At 37.8% G+C, this 22,265-nt stretch overlaps 1 protein-coding gene across 1 annotated transcript in view; it reads left to right on the forward strand.

Moving 5' to 3' along the window:
- LOC147650699 (uncharacterized) overlaps positions 1-22,265 on the forward strand; it is a 121,120-nt gene that overhangs the window by 35,364 nt on the left and 63,491 nt on the right. Inside the window, exons 4-5 of the mRNA XM_086848393.1 lie at positions 13,160-13,230; positions 14,717-14,832. The gene's annotated coding sequence lies outside the window, so the exon portion shown is untranslated. The remainder of the gene's footprint in view (positions 1-13,159; positions 13,231-14,716; positions 14,833-22,265) is intronic.

The raw sequence follows: 22,265 nt of genomic DNA on the forward strand, positions 1-22,265 counted from the left end.
CCTGTGCCCGGCATCCCAGTGTCACTGGGAAACTGAGAATTAAAACCAAGAGCTTCCCACCCCTCTTTTAAGGTCAACATTCTGCTTTTCTACGAGTAAATGTGAGGCAGGACTTGTTTGACATCTCTGTCAGACTCACTTGTTCTTTGTCTATTTGATTTAAACATAGTTTTTCCTTTGGTTTTAGATCAGTTTTTCTCCATGTGTTTTAATCTACTCTGTTGTCAGACTTCCAAAGTCTGAGGTCTGTTTGAAGGTAGAAGCAGGGAGTTGGAGAAGGGTTCCCTGACATGTACTGGCAACTTGGCAAGAGCAAGCAATTAGTGATTATTGAGAAAACTGTGTATCATTTCTATTCCTGTTGAAATACATGTAACATTGTTGGACCCAAAAAAGCTCCAAGATAGCTGGAAACCAAACAAGTAATGTTTTGACTTTTAACAATGTCATTCTGATTTCCTTACGATCTTCATTCTCTGAATTAAGGCTGTTAGAAGACAGACATTATTATCAACTTGAATAATAAATGTGTTGCATTAATATATGAATATTAATAAGAGCAATTAAATAAAAAGTCTTAAATTTGTTCCAGCAAGATAAAAAAGCCAACAGAGAAATAGTAAAACAGTAGGATAAATCAGGATAGTGAGAGAAATGGTTCTAGAAAATAGAGAGGACTGAGGATTTTTTTTTTATCTAACTACATTAACTACTAATAAAATTTAGCTGCTTTTTCATTAAAATATCAAATATTGAGGAAAAGAACATAACACTTGTGCCATTGGGACACACTCTCATAAGGATCATCCTCTAGTAAAGACACAGGGTAATGGCTGCTGTACCCCATTCCTTGGGGTTTAAATCAAAGACTGGAAGAGAACTGAGTGTAGGCAGTCAGATGTAGAGGGGGTGGAAAGATGCTCACATGACTACTCACAATAAGCCAAATCAGCCAAGACAGGGATGGAAGCAGGTGTCCAATGTCTCTTGTATTGGCTTTCTGTGCCCAGGGTTTCCCTTTCATGGAGGATTTACAGCTACACAATTAGAGCAGCCTTGCAGTGCATGAAGCACCTAGAGAAGTATTCAATCTACTATGTTTCTCTACTGGTGGTAGGTAAAGTTACTGTTCCAGAATGACACTGGCAATATTCGGATAATACTGTGGCTTTATCTGCTGGCTGCTGCCCAGTAACTGCTGCTTATCTCAGCAGCAATATCAGACTGCTTCTTTAGGTTTGTCCATTGCATTGGAAAATGTGTCCCATGAGTGTTCTCTATACCTCTGTCAGGGATTGTATCCTACACACTAAATCTTTTCTATGAAGGAATGTGAACAGTACCCTTTTTTTGTGCAGGGGATCCATAATACTCTACAGCTTTTCTTCTGTGAGGTGAAACTAAGAAATGCCACAATTTTGAATGCTGCTTCATCTTCCTTCATAATAACATGGGAGATCAAAATATATTGTTCATGCTATGAGGAAGTAGTAGTACATTTGTGACAGTGACAGGTTCAGCCAGCAAAATTCAAGTGCCATGCCTTCTAGGAAGCTGAATGGAGTGCAACAAAACACTGATTGTGCATAGAAGACTTTTTTGTCTAATGCAACTCAGTCTAGGCTATAACAGATTTGGAATTTGGCTTCAGCCATGGACTGTAGAATCCTTTGGAGGGTGATTAAAATAGGAGCTCTCACTCTTCATCCATGTATTTAAAGCCTTTTATTCTAATGTCTTCAAACACACTACAAAAATGTTTTGCTGTAGTCTTCATGTTCAATTACCATCATCTCTGCCCTGTTCCACACCTCTTGTACATATAACTTTGATGTGAATTACAGGAATTATCCTGCATGTGCACACATCCTTGTTAAAATATGTGGGTCAGTGCTGCTGTCTACTCTGCTAAACAGCTCTGATTCTCATCTATATCAACTGCCCTTTATAGAAATTGAAATAATACCCCTGGCCAGTTGTAGTGTTATGCCTAGAAAGTACATCACACATGAGGATGTGTCCTGCCACAAAGAATTGTCATGGAAGTTAACATGATACTATATTCAGTTTGAGGGCTTACTTAATTCTGTGTTTGCAAGGCATTTTTCTTTTTCTACATAGACTGATAATTGGTATCTCTTCTAGAACAGAAAAGAAACTTGTACTTGTTTTCTTCTTTGGTGGTGAGGTGAGTGTAAAGGTGCTTGACAAGATGAAACTTTCCTGTTGTGTTAATACAACTGTAAAAAGTTGACTCTAGGCACCTTAATGACTCCCTTTTGAAAACGGAGCTGCAGACCCTGGTCGTCTCCTTGCAATTTGTGCTTCTGCTCACCACAAAGATGGCCAGTGGTGGGACTCCATGGGGTTAGCTACAGCTTGTCGTGATCTCATTCGGGCTAGAATGCAGTAACAAACAATACCATTGATTAATTCCTAGTTATCCTTAACAGGGAGAATCATTATTTATCTATTAAAATTAACAAATCTGCTAGGCTTATCTTCAGCTTCTCTATCTTGACTCTTCAAAGATTGTAGAACCCTCTAGGAACAGCAGTATGAATGTACACAAATAATTCTTGAAGGATGAATGTAGTTATTAGCTGCGGCTATTTGAACATCACTGTTCATGTCTAGCTCCTGTATATCCCACATAGAATAGACCAGAAGATGCAATGCTTTGGTGATCAAAAGAACCAATGTTTGGGGAGAACAACACTTTGGGATCCTGCAGTCTTTCTCTCACAGCATTTTCAGTCCCTGTCCGTAATTTTTTATCCACTCATCAGCGTGTTTTCACAAGGATGTAAAGTAGGAATTAGACCAGACTCCTTGATGGAATCTATCCTTTGCTGCCATGTGCCACTCTATCATGTAATCCTACCAGTGAAGCTATCAAATTCTGTTTTTCCCATCTTGACAGCTTTGACTTTTCTGCATCTCTTTTAGTGTATAGAATACACCTAAGCTTCCTTTGCTAATTAGGCATAGAAACATATCTGCACACAAAAACAAAGAATACACAAACCATGTTTTAGTGTGAGAGTGCTCGATTTTGATAAGGTCTGTCTTCTGCAAAGTCAAGGGAAGGCTGGAAAGAGTTATTCTTGCTATGGTTATTGAGATGTGAGAACAAGCCAGACCCTTAGATGAAGCAGAGATGACCACACTTTTGCTGTGTTTTGGTCTCAAGATTGCTACTACAAAATTGTTGAATGAAATAGAACCATCAAGGGGAAAATCTCACATTATTTGCTTCTGTGCTTATTATAATTCATTTTTTTTTAACATTGTGTGATCTAATATTCAGAAATTTAGTTACTATTAAGTGTCATGTGGATTAATTCTGAAATATGACTTTTTGATAAAATACTGATAAAGATGTGATTTCTTTCACAGTTATACTTAGGTATATACCATATAGTAATTTCTCTATCCAGCTATAGAACTGGTACAATGAAAGTCCCTTTTGATCCCTCTCCAGTTTTCTGCAGAGGGCAGAATTTGGATGTGGTAACCCATTTCCTGTGAATTGTTTTTTTCCAGACAGTAAAATCTCAAAATGGTCTTGACTGAAGGGCTTTTCACTGGAAAATCCCAACCCAACAATGATAGCTGTGGACCCCTGATGGTTTGATCAGTGTTTGACAGGAAGCCATGTTTTGTTAGTATGGAAAGATTTATGTCTTGTACAATTTGGAGTGTAGTTACCATGAAACCCATACTGCAATATTTTGGGATAACTCCCAGGTTGTGACTCCTGGGAGTTGAAGTTGGAATTGTGTTGGATTTTTTCAGCAACTTTTCCTTAGATGACTGCTGAAATGTGAAGCAGAGCTAAGCTGGTACTTAATTAATTCTGCAGAGACTATTCTACTGTAGAATTCTTTTTTTCCTGGTTGTATACAGTTATATGCCACATAAATGTTCATTTGGAAGTGAGTCCTAAATGATGCTAAACACTTTTGTTTGGCTGGGTTTTTTTAGGCTTCTGTGATTAATGAAGTTTACACAGCATCTTTTGGGCTTAGGTCCTTCAGCTTTCTGATAGATATTCAGAAATATTTTCCATACCATGCTTTTCCCCATTTCATACCATGCTTTTCTCTTGTACCCGTGACATTAGTCATGAAGGCTTAGATTTTTCAAAAAACTTCACACAAAACTCCCTGAGACAACTGCCCAAAAAACCCCCAACTTTCAGATTATTAAACCCCACTGGCCTTTCATTGAAAGCAGGAATTAGGAAGTGTTTCAGTAGATAATGGACTATTTTGCAGTCTGTGATATGTATATAGTGAATACATACCTTGTTATTTTCCTATGGAGAGCTGTTGTGATTTCAAGAAGTTGCTGCCTTATTTAAATGATAGGATTGCATATTCAAGAGTGCATGAGAAAATAGTGAGCAATGACAGGTGTTTTTATTTTTTCGTTCAGCTGACTTTTCTACCATGATCAAAATTGCAATAAATTGAAATATTGCTGTTAAGTCAGAGCAGAGTCAAAAGAGTGTCACTTTGATTATTCAGTGGCCTGCTTTTTAAACAACATACTATGATGGTAAAAGAATTTGCAGGCTCTAAATATTTAAACAGCTTTTCACCAAACAAAGCAGGAGAGGATACCGTCATAGTTTCTGAATCTTGCGTTGCTATTCTTCTTAGATTGAAGGAGCAGGTCAGTTTATGGTATAATGTAAAAGCAGACACTCTCTTCCCTCAATCATAAAATGGAGATAATACTGCAAAGGACTGTTGTGGTGATTCATCTTTATAAAGTTCTACAGAAATGGTAGATGTTATTAGCATCCCATGTGATTACAGTGACAGGATGATATGGTAGTTTGTCTGAATTGGTATTAAATGCTACTGGAAGGCTCTCAAAAAACCTGTTCCTTCTGTTTTTTCAGACACTAGAGATTTAGAACAGTTTGGATAAACATCTGGATTGAACAGAGCTCTGTCTTCTTTAAAGGTTACCTTAAAGGACAGATGAAGGAACCTTATATTTTGGTAACCTTCTGCCTGAAGGATCTCAAAGTACTACAGGAATCAATATGCAAACTATATATAGATTACAGTAGCTCTGTTGAGGTAGAACACTGTTTGGAGAAACAGTGAAACAAAACAAAATATTACAGAAATGTAATGGGAAAACAAAATGTTAAAATACTACAAGAATGTAGTCAGACAGAAAGTAATTGTCAGCTGGGTCCTGGCAGGAGACTGGGAGGTGTAACTTCTTTTCCCACATGATGTACCATGAGAATTGGGGTCTGAACGCAAAGGCTCAGAAATGCCTTTATGGCTCATGTGAAAAATTGCAGCTCCAGGGACAGGCAATTTGCTGGGATGCAGGTTAAATAATGTTTCATATAGAAGAATTGCAACTGCCTGTTTGTCAGCATAACATCCCAAAACCCATGCATTTTAAGCTGTTGTATTGTTGACAAAAAGGTGCTGCTTACCAGGCTGTGTGGAGCTCTTGCAGCAGCAATGTCTTTGGAAGAGGCTCCCTTCTGTAACCTTACTCAGCTTGGCTGAGCTGAGATTGCAGAAACTGGCTGGTATCACTTACATGTAAAGAAACAAAAATAGATGTTTTACAAAGACATTTTATAAAAAAAAAAAATAAATTAAATCAAGCATAGAGAGATGACCAGCTTTTAAGAAGCTGCTTTTATTACTTTTGACCTCGTGCATTTGCTTGCTTTTGGCTCTTTATGCTCCATGCATCAGGGAATTGGTACAGCTCATCTGAACCAGCAAAAACTACTCGTCCTGCCTTCCTGCTCTGATAAAGACACTGGTAGGAGCAGTCTTAACCAGACTGTTGCTTTAAATTTTCTCATCTCCTAGCATAAGTGAAGCTTGAGAAATTATGCTTTTCAACCATAGAAACCTATTAGTACTCAACAATATGGCAGACAACTTGCTATGAATCTTAACTAAAATAAATTTCTAAGGTTTAATATTTTGCAAAGAGGGGAGCTGCTCAGAGAGATGGACATGATAGAAGTTCTGTGTCTGTTTGTATGATTTCTATCTAGCTATCATAGCCAGGCTGTCACCAGGCTCTTTGTATCTTATTTCTGCCTGTGCCCAGGGCACATGACTGACTAGTGAGTTACACTGTGCTATGCTGAAATTCCTGCAAATGGCAATTTAGCAATAGCAATTTGGAAGCAGTGAAAACTGATTGTGCTGAATCAGTCAAAATGTTACACTGTTTCACATTTAATGTATTTGCTGAGATTAATTATTTAAATGTTCAATGATTCTCTTTCCATCTTCAGAATAATCTCTTTTCAAGTGGTCCTAAACAAGTATAACACATGTTTTCCTCCCTCCATCTTTTAAATATTTCACCAAGTTTCCCCACCACTGTGATAATTAAAGAAATTGATAATGTGTCTTTAGAGAAAGGCCAAAGGGCCCTAAAGGGTAGTTTCTTTTCTTTTCAATCACTGTGTAACATTTGCCAATAAATAAAGAACTGCTTCTTAAAGTCAGGTAAAGGTTTAATCTAAATGTGCAAGTTGTTGTGCAAGTGCCTATCATCTGGCTCAGGATCTTGTGCCATTCTTAAGCCTGTGGCTCACTTCCCAAAGTTTGGAGTTGTTATTGGTTCCTAAAAACTTTAAGATTTTGTTAGTGAGTGGAAAGACATCATCAGAAAAGTGTTTAATGAAACTGGGCGGTTAAAGAATACTCAATAGTCTAAGTTTGTAAATGAGTCAATTCAAATACAGAGGCAGCTCTAGAATTCCAACAGCAATTCTTAATTTGTGCTCAATGGAGTGAACCTGGGTTGATATTCCTATAGCTAGTAACCTGAATTTGCATGCCAGACCCACATTTCTGTGTATGCTTCCTCCAGAACAGAGAATCAGGGATGTTATGTATGACTTGTCTGATAGTTTGAGAAGAGACTTCTGGTGTAATGAAACCATTCTTGCTTCATTGCTGTCAGGGTCAAGCACGAGCCTCAAAGGAGACTGAACGTGCTTTTTCAGGAGATAACAAATAGAGATGGGTTGATTTCATATGATTTGAAAATAACAACTCTAAGCATGCCTGCTGCTGGTGGGGATGGCTCTGGATCTGATGGTTTGAAGACAACCGGGAGCCTTTGACATAAGAACTGTAATTGATTATGAATCATCTAACATTAGATGAACAAAAAACAATTTGCAGGCTCACAAGTTAGTGTGCTCTAACATAACCTCAAAACACTGTTCTGTATGTTAGATTTCTCTAGGGGTATTACAAAAGGGATAAGCTTCACAGAGCTCTATGCTTGAAGAGTGCAACCCTGATCTAAAGAAGTATTTGTATTCAGCCAATCCAAAAAGGAGGTAAACACAGCCTCATAATCCTGTTTATATAAAGGTAGTACAAACAAGTACATTTGCTAAAAAAAAAAGAATAGTGTACTTTTTTGGCAAAAATTCATTTATAGTAATATTTCTTACTGTAGGCTGTAGTCATTGTGTCCCCTTATTTCACTTCCCTAGAGTGTTAACTCAAAGTGTTAACTCAAATTGTTTTCTTCCAAAAAATCAATATTGTGGGGTGTTTTTTTCCCCTTCCATACTTGCAGAAAACAGTTTGAAAAGGCATAGACTACTTGACCAATTTGTTATGCTTTTTTGTAAAGGTTTGAAGCTCAGATAAATGTTTGCTGCACCACTGTGCCACATGCTTGTTCAATGCATTCTGGTGATCCCCCTGTGCCCAGTCTAATTTCATATAAGTGTTGACAGGACTCTCCCAATTATCTATTTACATCTGCATGTTGTGAAATTTGGGTGAATAAACTTAAAGTAAGCTGAGGTGAGGTGCAAATATATGAAGAATTCATATATTGTGAGGCAGTTGCTGTGCCTCACAACAACTAAAGCTGTTGATATGTGTAGTAAATCTTGAGAATTACGTGCTAAGCAGACTTTTGAAGGAATACAGGTAAAATTATTTTTTTGTGAATTCAAATATTTGTCACAAGCAAGCAAGTCTGACTTTCATTTCAGTAATACCATCCTCAGCTTTAAAGACTTTCCGAAGAACCAGAGGGTCACCCCTGAGCTGGATCGTGCCAGCCCATCACTTAAGTGCTCAGTTTCCAGGGTCCAGATGGTGGCAAGCTGCAAATGGATATTCTGCAGCTGAAACATCTATCCCCTTGGCAGACTCGAGAGACGCTGGTTCTGGCAGATTTAGACTTGTCTCTGGCTATTTAGCACAGTTGTACAGTTAATGGGCTGTTGGACAATTTTGTCAAACTTGCTATTTTCTGGTGACTTGTTTATAATTCTGGGAAAGGAGTGCACGGTTAGTCATTTGTGAATAATTGGAAATCCTCTTGAGATCTCAAGAAAAACACTTTCATTGTTAAAAAGGGTTGATTCACCTGTTTATTTAGATAGCCTAGATAGAATCTCCATATCGACCCTGGAATGCTCCATATATTTCTCCAAATTGGATTTTGCCCTTGTGTGTGCATCTGATGTGTTTTAAGAGGCCAAAGTCTTAATTACTGTTATTATGCCTAGTTTCCCATATGATTGCAGTTAATATTAATTAAAATGGGGACTTGGTAAAAGTAAAAGGCAGATCTACAGGTTCTAGGGCTTGCAGGTACATTTTTGTGTACATCTAGGCATAAAGATATGAAGTCTTGTTAGCTGCTTTTGTTTTACTTCTTACCAGTTTACTGATCTGCTAATGGATTTCCTGGACATCAAAGCTCTTGACCAGCCTCAAACCAAACTAAAACCTAACTTATCCTCTAAATAAAAATCCCTCATGAGAAAACTATTTCCAATAACTATCAGGCTTGTGGATGGAAGCAGTATCAGTGTAAAGAGATTTGCTCTAGCTTTTCACAGACCTCACTTTTCTTGTCACACCGCAGTACCCTGCTACAATCAGTCATTTTGTATGGACTGTTTGAAGTTGTTTTGGACAGTTCTGCTATGAATTAAGAAGTTAAAACCTTCAACTTCCTCCAATACTTGCATTATGATTGCCCAGCTTAACAAATAGAAATGTGTACAAATAGCACTGATAACATTTTCAAGACACATGGCCAATGCTTAATGCACCAGGATATAACATTTAGGATATGTGTTGTCTCTGGGTGAAGTTGACATGAATACTTGCTTCTTTTCCTGAGCATGTGTAATGAGGGTCTGACAGTGCAGATAACCTCATGCAGAGAGACACATGTAATGCATATCCACATAGAAGAACATGTGCTTGAGAGACATTGTTCAATGGTTGGAAAAAAAATTCTATTTTCCACCAGAATTGTTCTAAAATTCTAGATGATCCTGGGATTGGTATTCTGTGCAGCACACTGGCATTTTGCTGTATTTTCCTCTCTCAATATAGTTTAATCTGTATTAAAGCACTGTTCTGTCACAACTTTCATAAATTATTACACAGCCAGCCAATAGAAATTACATAAATACTGCAAATATAATCGTCTGTTCTTAGCAGAGAGTCTTAAAGGACTTTTAAACTAGTTACAACAGCAAGTGGTAATCCTTCTATTAAAACTTTCTTACCATGTTATAAGTTTGCTGTTATGCAACATTTTTCACTTTGTCAGCTGAAAACTGTTTTTCTGAAAGTAATCTAGACCTTGCTTTGCTGAGATGGAAATACAGGGAAGTTTGTCTTGACTAAGTGCTCTGTTTTCCTATGACTCTGAGCAAGTAGTAGTTAGAATGAAACATTGGAAACAACAGTAATTTACTAATCAGGAGAAAAATGGTTGTTATTGAAACAAACCTCATGTTTACTGCAAAATTGATTTAACGCACATTTTAAAATAACAGCTCAAGAAAAATAGGCTCACAGTGGGCTTCAAATTCTGAATGCAACATTTACATATATATGATTAAGTGCTGCAGAATGGACTTTGCTCATTGAGGTCTTTTAAGGGCAGGGAAGATAGCAAAGAATGTGCTGTTGAATTAAACTGCCTTTGTAAGTCTGAGGAGCACTGAGCTTCTGATCAGGCTTTTCATTGTCCTTGTGGAAAGCACTGAAGCAAAGAAAATGCAGGGAATAAACCTAAATTCTATGATACCTTCATCCAAACCCTAAACTGCTTTTACAGGATTTTTAATGACCACAGTGCTAAATTGTAATTAGCTTAAATTACCACTTGTACCCTCACAAAATAAAGACAACAAGGGGGGAATTATCCAGTACTTTTCTTGTATCAGAATGAATCAATCATGGCTGTTAATCAGAGGTAAACTGAGGAACACAGTCCACTATCCAGGAGGATGAATATCTGAAGAAATGAGCTTGAGCTAAAAACTGAGCAAAGAGGAATAGTTCAGTATACACTCCTGTGCAAAGCTTGCAAGGAAGAGAGCAGGGGCAGATTGAAACAACATTGGTGGAGCGGAGCCTAAAGCAGTGTGCTTTCTGGGGCTTTGAGGGGGAGTCGAGGACAGACCCTGATGAATTCTTAGCATGAATTATCCACCCTGAGATGAACATTATTGACAAAAATTGAGCACAAGAGTAACAAAAAGAGGAGATATATTGAGTTAATGTGTCAGCTGTGAAATAAGTTATTTATATAGGGGTGAGCTTTACCCTGGTAGATTTGGTGGTAGAGAAAAAAACTGAAACTTGTTACCAGCACCACTTTTGAAAGAAAATTAATTTCAAACACTTGTGTGGCAAACAGCAGAATTTATCAGGAGCAGTCTTCTCCCTCTTTGCATTTTGTGTACATACTGCTTTTATAGCTCTGTGTACTTCATGTGGTAATAAATATTCAAAGATTGCTTTACAGTGGTTGGAGCCAAGTTGATGCTGGTTATTCCAGATGGAAAGATCATTGCTTCTCAAGGTACTGTAACAAAAGACTTGGCAGTTCATAAGTAGTGTTCCTGCTGGGAGCAGGTGTCTTCAGTTTGACAAGATTGCACTTTATCCATGAATGCTTGAAATGCACTATAGCTGGTAGCAGGTCAAACAGGTCTGAATTTTTAAAGAGTGTTGTAAGACTTCAGTAATGAGCTTGAGGTGGTGAACAATGACATGCAAAGCTAATTACCTGTTTACTAACGTCACAATAATTCAGCCATTTGTCTTGACTGGAGCCGTGCTGAGCCTCGGCTCCTCCTGCCAAGCCCACTTTCCAGCCATTGAGTGATTGCATGTGAACTGTTTTGCTAGAAGGTGCCAAAAAAAGAAGAAAAAAATGAGGGAAAAAGGAATTCATTTAACTGCTACAAACCTAGATTTTAATTTACTGACCACAGAAGAGATTTAGGAATTAGATTTGCTTACATGCAAGGCATGTCTCTGTTGGAGCAGTGTTTTCAGTGAAGAGCATAAACCGGACACCCAGAAGAAGAGTTAATTATCTGAGTGCTAATGTTCTCAGACAAATATGTAATGCATCATAAGTACTAGCAATGAAGTGCTGGCTGGCAGCATAAAATCAAATCACCCCTACAAGTTTTATTGTGGAAATGATTTCTACACTGCAAAGATTCAAGTTAGACACCCAAGAGCAGGGGTTCTGTGAAGCTGGGCTGAATTGCTCACTAACAACTTTCAGTTGCAGAAATGATATATTTGTGTCTGAGGGCTGAAGTATGTGGGGTTAAATTGACGACTTCATTTGCTTTTCAGACCTGCTGAACTCAATACTTACCTCACTGTAAACCAATAAAAAGTAATTTTGAAAAAGTTAAAAGATAATGTAAAAGGGTGGCATTTTTTTCTTCAGTCAGGAAATTTTGTCCATACTAGTTTATAGTTCCGGGTGATTTTGTTGATCTGGATATGCTGCCTTTCTTTGATTGTGTCAACAATTTAACCTTTTATAATTCAGTATAAAATTCAGTATTATTATTTATAATTCAGTATAAAACCCTGAAGTAAACTGTATGTATTTCAAGCTGCTAGATTTAATAAAAAAATAGCTGCACACCACTTAGCTGTCTGCTCATTTCCCCACCCAGTGAAATCAGAGGATATCCTTCTTGTGTGTTCAGTGGGCATTAGGTCAGATGTTAATTTTACTGAATGGGAATGCTTTGTTACAACTGATGAAAGTAAAATGATGGACTGTACTTACAGCTAGCAACTGGGCAAAAATTGCCTACTAAAATCAAGGAAAATGGTTCATAGGTGGGAAAATGTGCATTTGTTTGCCTAATGGTGTACTATGGGTGTGTGTATGTGTCCAAGGAATGTGTTCTGACAGATTAGTACCTGTCTTAGAAATGAAAATCCTTGAATAGTAATAACTAAAAGCACTTGAGGCTCAACAGCAGAACTAGGGTACTCTGAAGTGTTTTCCAGAAATTCTGTTTACAGCCTTCTGTAAAGCCTTCATCTTTTACAAATCAGTCTCCTGAATTATTTAGTATCCATTGTATGCAAATAGCTTAAGAATACTGAACAAGGAAGCATTTATGTTAGCCTACTCAAATGAGGCTGATAAAGTGTGCAATTTGGAACTAGACTTCATAACACATGATGGTACCTAAAATTGAATTTAAATTAAAGTAAGAAATTCTGACCTAGGTCAGTTACTACCTGGCCCTAGAGTTGCCTCAATTTCATGAATTTGTTTTTAGTAATGACTTTCCTGAGCTGCTTGAAATGTGCTGTGAACACCTAGAAAGCTCCAAATCAGAGCCATCCATTGCCCAGGATGTAGCCAAACATGATCTAGAGTGGACAGTGGGATTCCTCCATCTGTTTCCCCCAAGGAGCCTGCTTGGGCTGATGTTTGTAGCTTATGCAGTGGGAATGCTGGGCTCTGTGCTTTCTGTTCACTAGGGAAGACAGCAGAGATCCTGATCAGGGTAGGAAGAGCTGGCTGTGTGAATATTTTCTAATTGGTCTCAGGCATCATGTACTGTATGTATGACAGCATGTGCTGTAAGCTGCACCAAAGTGGTGATGGTGAGGAGGTCAATAACCTCTCCAAGGAAACAGCTAGATCCAGAAAAAATGTCTGTGTATGCTCTAATTTGCTTAGGCAAAATAAGAGTATGTGGGAATGGATAGTGTGTTGGTATTAGGATTAGGGAAACTTGAGTTGTGGTTACTACTTGGGGTTTTTATGCAATGACCCATTTCAATGTTGGCGGTATTTTTTTTCTTTTCAGGTAGGTTTTGTTGAGATGGAAGATGACATTCCAGCATTGCAACAACATTCTAAACTGTGGATCATAATCAGGTAGAGATATTTACCTTTGGTTTCAGTCCTAAGGAAATGTTTCTTGGATTTCTGGTGCCTTACTGTCATCTTCCTTTCTCTTTTTGCTAGTACTACACAGTTTCTCATTGAGTATGCTGAAGTGCTCCGTCTTTAGTGTGGTGGTTCTTCTGAGACCAGTGTTTGTCCCCATACACATTCTCAGGAGATTTGCTTTTCTCCTAGAATAGCAGCTAATTAGATTAATGGTGTTGGTAAAGAAGTGTTTGTGGAATCACAGACTTGGGCCAAAGCAGAACAATCAATTTCTGTTACACCCACTAAAACCTGAGTCTTGAAACCAAGAAAATAAGGGAAGGAGAAACAGTACAGGTTTTTCATCCTCTAATTTTCTTAAATTCCAAGCAAGCTATCTGCAGCCCTCTGTAAAACTTTAATTCACCATTTTACATTAAGTTTTGATTATGACTGTGCTATTCAATCTGGAAATGATGTTTCCACATCCAAGTGGGGTCTGAGAAATGAGACTATTAAGAGCAGCTTTCAGGAAGTGATCACTGTTACTCTTAGAGATATCACAGGTATTGTGTCCCCAGTTTGGAGAAATTTACTTGTATGTCTTGAGTCCAAAGAATTTTCCTGGAAACGAACCAACAACAGAATTCCTCGTGAGATTTCTCTTATATCCTGGCAAGCTTCTTTCCTGGAGTGTGTTTACAGGCCCCACAGGAAGCAGCAGTAGGAAAATCTCAGGAAAAATAGACATGTAAACTCTGAATTCTGGGGAAGATGTGGGTTGAGATTGGTTTTTTTAACCCAATTCAGTAATTCATAGACTTACAGTTCTAGATAGAAAAGGGTAAAATATGGCTTGGTCATCTGAAGCTACAGAAGGTATTCTGTGTGGATTCAATGGACTTTTAGATCTGTTTTAGTGTACAGAATCACAGCTTAGCTGATAAGCTTTTTGCAAATTCTAAATGGTTTTCCTGTACCAGCTGTACCCCTCATCTTGGGCTTTGCAGACATTTGAAATTTTCCATGTGATGCGAATCTGGTAAAAAATAGTTTCTAATGTTTCTGATTTGAGTGGGAGACAGGAATTGAATGATACTCTAAAACACAATACATAATTTTCATCAGTGAAAAGAAGCAAGTTGTTCAGTTCTAGTGGATCGTTAATAAGAGACTTAAGGAAGTAAGGTATATGGATTGCTAGAATGGATGACTAAATAAATATTCATAGCAGTATAATGTGAAACACATGCATGATTCTGTGCCTACAGACATGCAAAGCACAAATTTCCTTTTGTTCTGAATCAAAATGCTTCAAAGAAAACAAAACTCTAGGAACTGAGCTATAACAGTTAACAAAGGACAGGCAGGGAAATGAGCTGCAGAAAGGTGGTCGTGAGTAGCTGCTTGAAAAAATAGTTGGGGAGGAGACAGCAAAAACTGTTACATCAATTATGCTATTTTTGCACTTATTTATTATATTTTTGCACAGTTCCTGTGGAAGATAACCCAAGAACAACCATACAGAGGTGAGATTCAGCACATTGACAAGGAGGTGACCACTGACTATGGGATCAGCCCAACAGAGGCCAGTGCCATACTGGTCAGGTAGGGAAAAGCACCCAGGCTGTGGAACCACCTGTAAATCAAAACCAAAAGATGGCATGTGAGAGCACAGAGCAGTTACTGTGATGGTTCTCAGTCCCATCAATGGAATTTATTCACATGTGGCTCACCCATATGAACAAAACACTGAGAAACTGCGGAGTGACTGCAGGGGTACTGCAGATCCTGTGATCATGTGCAGTGTGGGAACTATGGAAATCCAGCATGGATACTAAATGATGGATGTGGTTTAGTAGCACTTGGGAGCTGCAGAATGTCATGCTGAGAGGCAGCAATGTGATTGTTTGATGATAATCTCTGCCTATGAAAGCAGCTGCTGCAGAACACCTAGAAAAAAGGGGTAAGGGAATAAGGGCTTACTTGAAATGATTGAATCTCGGTGAGGCTGATTCTTATAAACAATGTAGAATTAGGAGGGTAAAATTCTTAAAAAGAATATTCAAAAATATTCAAAAGGACCTTATGGAGCGGTGTTCTCATGACTTGGGAGTATTTAAAATACATTGGTAATGCAGTCCAGAGGTGAGATGTGTTATGGATTGTACCACAGGAATGGCTGTTTTTATAGTGAAACAAAAAGCAAGCTGAAGAAAGGTTCAGGTCTAAGGTGTGTGCTGCAGTTAAGCTGTATCTCTTCAGGCAATAATTCCATGTCTGCTTCACTGTTGTTGAACATCAGGCTCCCAGTTTGCATGGGGAATTATTTCCTGAAACATCCTCTTAGGTCATCTGCACCAAGGTTCAGGTATGACACAAAAGAAAACTACTAGATCTGGTACTGATTTGGGACGAAATCAAGTAAAAATTGTGTGTCTTTCCATTGTTATATTTCTGGATTTGGGTCAGACCCAACTGTAAGGAAACTGGAAGCATGAAACAAAACCAGCATGATAATTTGGCTCCCTTCTGCAGGTTGCTACAAGTTAAAGAAAATTCTGTTCAGCTTAAGATGTTTGTAACTTGACCCTGAAGGATGCCTGTGAAAAATTTTTTTGTTCCGTGTTTTTTTTTTGTTTTTGTTTTTTTTTTTTGTTTTTTTTTTTTGTTTTCTCAAGTGAATGAAAACAAGCTCCTTAACTTTGGAACATTTAAAACATAGAATGAAATAATTTTGAGTGTAGCCCTATCAACAACTTTTGATGTTGCAGGGATTTTCACTAATTTGTGTAGTCCAGCATTAGATACTCTGAACATGTGCCCACTGTTTACAGGGTGTTTGGTGGGTGGGATGTAGGTATGGAATTGATTTGGGTTTGGTGGAAGAATCTTATCACCATCTCTTGTGTATCAAAGGGAGCACTACAAGGCAATAGACAAATCATTTTTAGCTGCTCCAGTTTCTTTTTTTTTTCCCTGGTCTTATTCCTAATGTATATTAAAATTATATCAGATCTGAGGAATGGAAATGGTAGAGTATGATTTGAATGTTAATAGAATTTTATTTTTCTCTGCACTTTTCTTGCATAACTGTTCTTTGCAAGGATTGCAGATGAGGGAAGTATGACCCTGACATTTGTTGTGCATGTGTATTTTAGGACTTCTAACACGTAACAAAACAAAAGAAGGTAACTTTACTTTAGGTGTGAACATGAAATGTATTTACTAAATATTCTGAAGAGACAAGTTCAAACAGGAGAAAAAGGTGTAAGGACACCAGAGACGTTCTGATCAAGAAAGATAGGCTTAAGCAGAGATTTATCCTTGTACTCGGAGAACAGTGAGAAAGCAGTCTTGATTTTCTTACCATCACAATATGTCAAGGGCAGTGAGCACATTTTGCCTCTTGATTTTTACAGGCAACGCTGACGTGAGCAGAATATTATTAGAGAGAACTAGAATATTATTAGCATATATAGATATACTTTTTTTTCACCAAGCCTTATGTTTGATTTCTGTTTGGAAATCCAGTGCAGAATGCTATGTTTTAGCAGCACAAGCTTATTGAGAGCCACAAAGTAGTGGACAGGTCCAGTTTCTCAGAGGTTTTGAACACTACAGGTAGAGACAATCCTTCGCAAATGAGGAAAGATGATGCAAAGCTGTCAGCTGTACATAAAAATTACCCCCAAATTACAGAGAGCAGATGGCTGTTAATGGCAAGTGTTTTTAACATAGCTTTATTGTCCCATATTGGGACATTAACTTGCCTCTCTGTTTTGTTTTGTTTTTTTTTTTAAAAAGTCACTTTGCAAAAATGACACCTTGGCATGACTTGTATTTTACTGTTTGGTTTCCATGTCGAGGTTGCCCAATTTTCTGCAGTCAATGTGCTCAACAAGCTATTAGAGTATATTTCTGTTTCATACATTCTCAGTGATTAGTAAGAAAAAAAATCCTATTTTTTTTAAGGAATACAGTGAGTGGTTTTTGTTGTTTTTTTTTTTTTATTGCACTGATTCTTACTGCAAAATAAGAATAAATGTTCTTGTTTCCACGTGCTAAGCTGATATTTACAGGCCTAAATACACAACATCAAACTTGCTTGGACTAGCAAATGTGATAACAGAAGAAATAGAAAGAAAAATGCATATGGAACACCCTTAGCTTTTCTATTTTCTTAACTGCGGGTTGAAAGCTAGCTTTTGGGTGATTAAACTTTTCATTTGGTTATTAAGTGATAGACATCTTGCTGAACCCAAGCATGCTGCAACAAGCACAGGAAGAGTGTTTGTTTAAAGCAGACACAAAAGATTGCACAAAGAGACCCTTAAACAAAACACAAATGTCAGCAAAACTAAACAACGTAATCATGCGCAATTTAAGACTGATAGAGGCAGGCAGTAAATTGGTGACAGTTCCCAAATAATCCTTTAGAAAAGAATTTCCCTGGTGAGCTGGGAAATCTGTTTGTTTGTTGAAGTATCTTATCTTTACCCTGCAGGAAATGTAGGAAACTTCCACAATTAAGCCAGTGCATTCACTGGGATTGGCCTGAAATTGGTAGGTTGACATGTGGGCAGCAGTGTCACCAAGCAGCACAGGGCTCAGGTGTGTGCTCCTGGAGATTTCAGAATAAAGAGGTGCACCCAGCAGCACAAGGCTCAGGTGTGTGCTCCTGGGGATTTCAGAATAAAGAGGTGCAGCCCAGCTGGAGGGCTGGAGTTGTACAGTGACGAGCCTGGCTGGCTTTGCCTTCTTCCCTGCTGGTTTGTGCTGCTGCTGCCTGAGCTGGCTCAGGCGTTTCAGCGCTGTGTTACAGGCTGCCTGTCAGGAAGAGCTGCCAGGCCACTGAGAAGTGGGGTGATAGCTGAGACACTCAGCTTGTGCTGGAGCTTTGTGCTATCCTGGTTATGCTACAGAGATCTTTGTTCTGGGTTGTCATGAGCAGAGGAGACTTGCAGGGACCTTGTGGAGTCAATGCAAGAATGGGAACCAGATCTTAGCCAGGACACTCCTCTTCCCTTACTGTATAGGAAAATCACCCAACCTTTCTGTGACTTGGGCTTTCTCTGAGCTGAAGGGATGATGTCATTCATTATGAGACCTATGGATTAGAAGCACTATGCAAATATTCTTTTTTTTTTGTTTCTTTTCTTTTTTCTTTTTTCTTTTTTTTTTTGTTGGGGGGAAGGGGTGGACCTGGGGGATAAAAGCCACCTAGCTGGTGATTACTCTGAAATCAATTATTCTCTGTTCTGAACAAAACAGTAGTCATCTTCTTGAATATTATCCAGCTTCCCTCTTCCTGCCAGTCTCAGCGTCTATTCTCTCCAGAGCCCTTGGCACAGCACTTAACCACATCAGAGTTTCACCAGTTGCAACATGCAGCTCCTCTTGAGTTGGAGTGAGAGAGGCTCCAAGGATGTGGCAGGGAGGGAGAGAGTAGTCACTGCAGAGGGCACAAAACTAGTTTTAAAACAATGCAAAAAAAGTCTTTATTTTTATTTTTTTAATTAAAACAATGGAGGAAAATGGATGGAAGGAGGTGAAGGAATGTGAGATTGAGTGAGATTGTGGCAGTTGTTCCAAGAAGTGATGTAGAACAATTAATGAGATATAGGAAAGAGGCTTCAAAGACTATTTTTGGTCAAATAGTCTTTGAAGGGTCATCACCACTAATCAGCTGGAAATCAGAAAATTGATTGGAACATTAAGATCACTGAGAAATCTGCTGGGCTGTCATCACATCAGCCTCATTTCTAGAAAAACATCTCGAGTTCATTCTGTCTGGATGGAAAAATAAGTATTTCAGATGATTATCAAGACTTTTTCTTGTGTGTTAACCTAAGGCCTATCTTCTGTGTTTTCATTGCCAAATTGCAGTTCCAGAAAGCTGCTGACGTGGAAAAATAGCAGCTATGTTGTATCGCACTGACACTGAATTTCATAAAGCAAGATGATGGCAATAATCGGTGTGTTTTCTTGTTCTGCTCTAGAAATAATTGTACAGCTGTCAAATTCTCAGCCAGGAAAACAGATCCAGGACACTGCAGCAGTGAGCATGTTTTGGCCAGTACAACAGCTGTCAAATTCTCAGAAAACAAACCCACACAGTGCAGCACTAGATCTCAGCAGACTAAGATAACTCAATTTCCATGTGCACCTTTGTATTTTCTCCTGCCTTCAAAACATCTGCTCCTGTTTCATCGATCAGTATAAAAGTAGCTGATTAGTGTTTCTCACGTATAGGCACAAAGGTGCTCCACATAACCTGTTTAACAACAGGAAAGCATCTGTAAAGGCACCAATGACCCATATAATCTAACTTTCATTGGACCATTCTTGTACTCTTTTAATATTGGCATTTTTAATTAAATGTCTTCTTTTTACAAGTCAGTAACTAAATTGCAAGTGTAAAGTAGCTACTGGTGTAACAAGTGCTGAAAACTGATCAAAACAAAAGGTTGGAAATAGTTGCACACACAAATGCTTTGGTTCCAGAGCTTTAAATCAAATTAAATGGAGGATCAAATTTCTCAGTCACTAAATTCAGTGAAAAGCTCCGAGTGACCTGTGCTGCTGTATAGATTTTAGAATCATTAAGAAGTCTAATTCTTCTAACACAGTATCTTTGCTTTCATTATGCAGTACCACAGCTGGCAGTATTTTTCTTGACTTGACCTACAGTGACTAGAATTTTATTTATTGTTTCTATAACATTGTAGCTGCATGTTTTGTCTTACTCTTTGGAATATTCAGTTTGAGTATCTGAAAACTATGACTTTGAAGCAGTGAAGTGTTTACTTGCATTATGACCATGATTTTTATGTACTTTACAAACTTTACTTTGGTATAGCTCAGAATAAGGTGAGGTTTCTTTTTATGGCTAAAGTTCCCCTTACATGCAGCAATAAAAGTATTCCAAACTTCATTCTACATGGGATTCTGTGGTTTGTAATAAGTAGCAAGCTCAGTGTTTCATTGAGCTGCTTCCTAAGAAAACTGTGCATTTGACAAAAATCTTACTGAGCAGTTTATAATGAAAATAGGAACAAACTGAGTAAAACAAATGAGTAAACTCATTTCCATACAAAGAAGCTTGTGCATCAGTTTGATATTATACATTTAATTTTTTTGGAGGCTAGCAGTATCAAAGAGCCCTGTTGACTGGAGGCATCAGTGTCAGATGGTGTACAAGCTCATGTGAGAATGTGACAAAAGGCAGACACAACTGCAGGTGGGGAATGGAAGGACTTGGGAAAGTGTGCTAGGCTATGCAGCAAGCAGTGATGGCAGCCTGTCAGCTGTTTAACCATGGTTAAAATTGCACATCTTTCAGTACTAAGGTGGTGGTAAGGATGGGAGCTAGTTGGTTCTTAAATATAAAGGTAGTGATATAGCATTGTGTATAATATATGGGTATTATTAATCTTTCAAATATACTTAAACCAGGGATTGAAATATAAAGTAGAAACAAAATTCATTACCAGACTAGAAGACAAAAAATATAGAGATGGGAGGTTTCTGCAGATGCCAATTGCCAGTCATTTAGGATGAACTCTGAACCAGCTCTTGCTCTATGTGGTAAAGTCACAGTGCATGCAATTTAATGAACATCTGTTAGTGTGCTGTCAGTTCTTTATAGTACATAATATAGAGCCTATCCTGAACTTCAAAACAAGGAACAACACTTGTAGGTGTACAGCAAGCTAGAAGTTTCTGTCAGATGGTGGCAAGAATGTGGCTTTACAGGTCTTGCTGGAGACTTCAGCTAAATTCAGGACATGGAGTATCTGAAGCTATTGGGATCTTGTTATGCCGGACCCAGTCAGATTCCCTGTTTGCTTTTGTGTCTCAGTGGATTGAAAAAGATTTTTATCAAAATAAACCTTGTGAAACTATTCAGCTGCTAACTAGAAATTTAAAAAGCATAGGAAGCTATGATGCTGTGATCACTATCTTTGCTACGTCATTTACAGAGTCCACACCTGAAATTCTGGGAGTCAAATTAATTTTTTGGAACTCATTTCAGTGGATTTTAGCTCAGACTCTGCAGTAGGTTTCAAACTCTGCTTTTATTAGGTTAGGTTCTTCCTGTCTATGAAGTATTTAAAAGAGGTTAGTGAGGCTATAAAATACTAACTATTCTAACTTTTTGAACTATGAATATTTTAGCATAACAAATTATGCTTTCCAGTTCAATTTAGAAGAAAGTTGGAAGCAGGACTCAAATTTAAGGTAATAGCACGAACAAGCATAAAAAGAAATCAGTAATTCTGTCTATAGATGGACTTGAACTGATGCCAAATATTTGTTGTGTGCAATTTAGGTAAAGCACAAAAAAAGGTTTTTTGAAGTTCTAAAGTAAAATGATGTTATAATTCTAAAAATATAGTTCTATTTTAAAATTCTAAACATTTTAAAAATGTGGGCAAAATTAATTATTGCTGCAGTTGGTATTGCCTGTTGGATCACTTGAAACAAAGGTGATACTGGTTAGTGCAGCTCTTTTGTCAGCGGAGGAATTGCCCAACTCCTTTGTTGAGTTGCAACACCTGAGTATACTTTATCCAGCTTAATTATCTCTTCAGACAAATTAAAAGCTTTACAGCTGGTTTATGTAGCTTGGGCTTGTGATGTAAGTTTTGCAGTAATATCCTGTGATGTTACTTAATGCATTAGATGTTTTTATATGGAAAAATCAGGGCTTAGAAAATATTGCTTAGACCTTTTATAAGATTTTTCATTTGAACAAAAGGATAATGTCCTTCCCTATTTGTTCTTAAACATTTTAGGGGGAGTTTTCCTACCTGGTGGTGATTCAGCATCTATGTCATTTATTGAAAAGATGCAAAATCTAGTCAGTGACAGTACAAAAGTGAGACCAAGAAACCATCAATTTCATGTTTAATAAGCAACACCTTATTATAGGTAGAAATATTATATTAGTGAAATTTTTTTATATATTTCAGTCTGTTCCAAGAGTCCAGATCATTACATAAGTGGATTTTCTATATGAACCTGAAGAGATTATT

Source organism: Cyanistes caeruleus, chromosome 13 (genome assembly GCF_971803275.1).
Source record: "Cyanistes caeruleus chromosome 13, bCyaCae1.hap1.1, whole genome shotgun sequence".
Taxonomy (NCBI): domain Eukaryota; kingdom Metazoa; phylum Chordata; class Aves; order Passeriformes; family Paridae; genus Cyanistes; species Cyanistes caeruleus.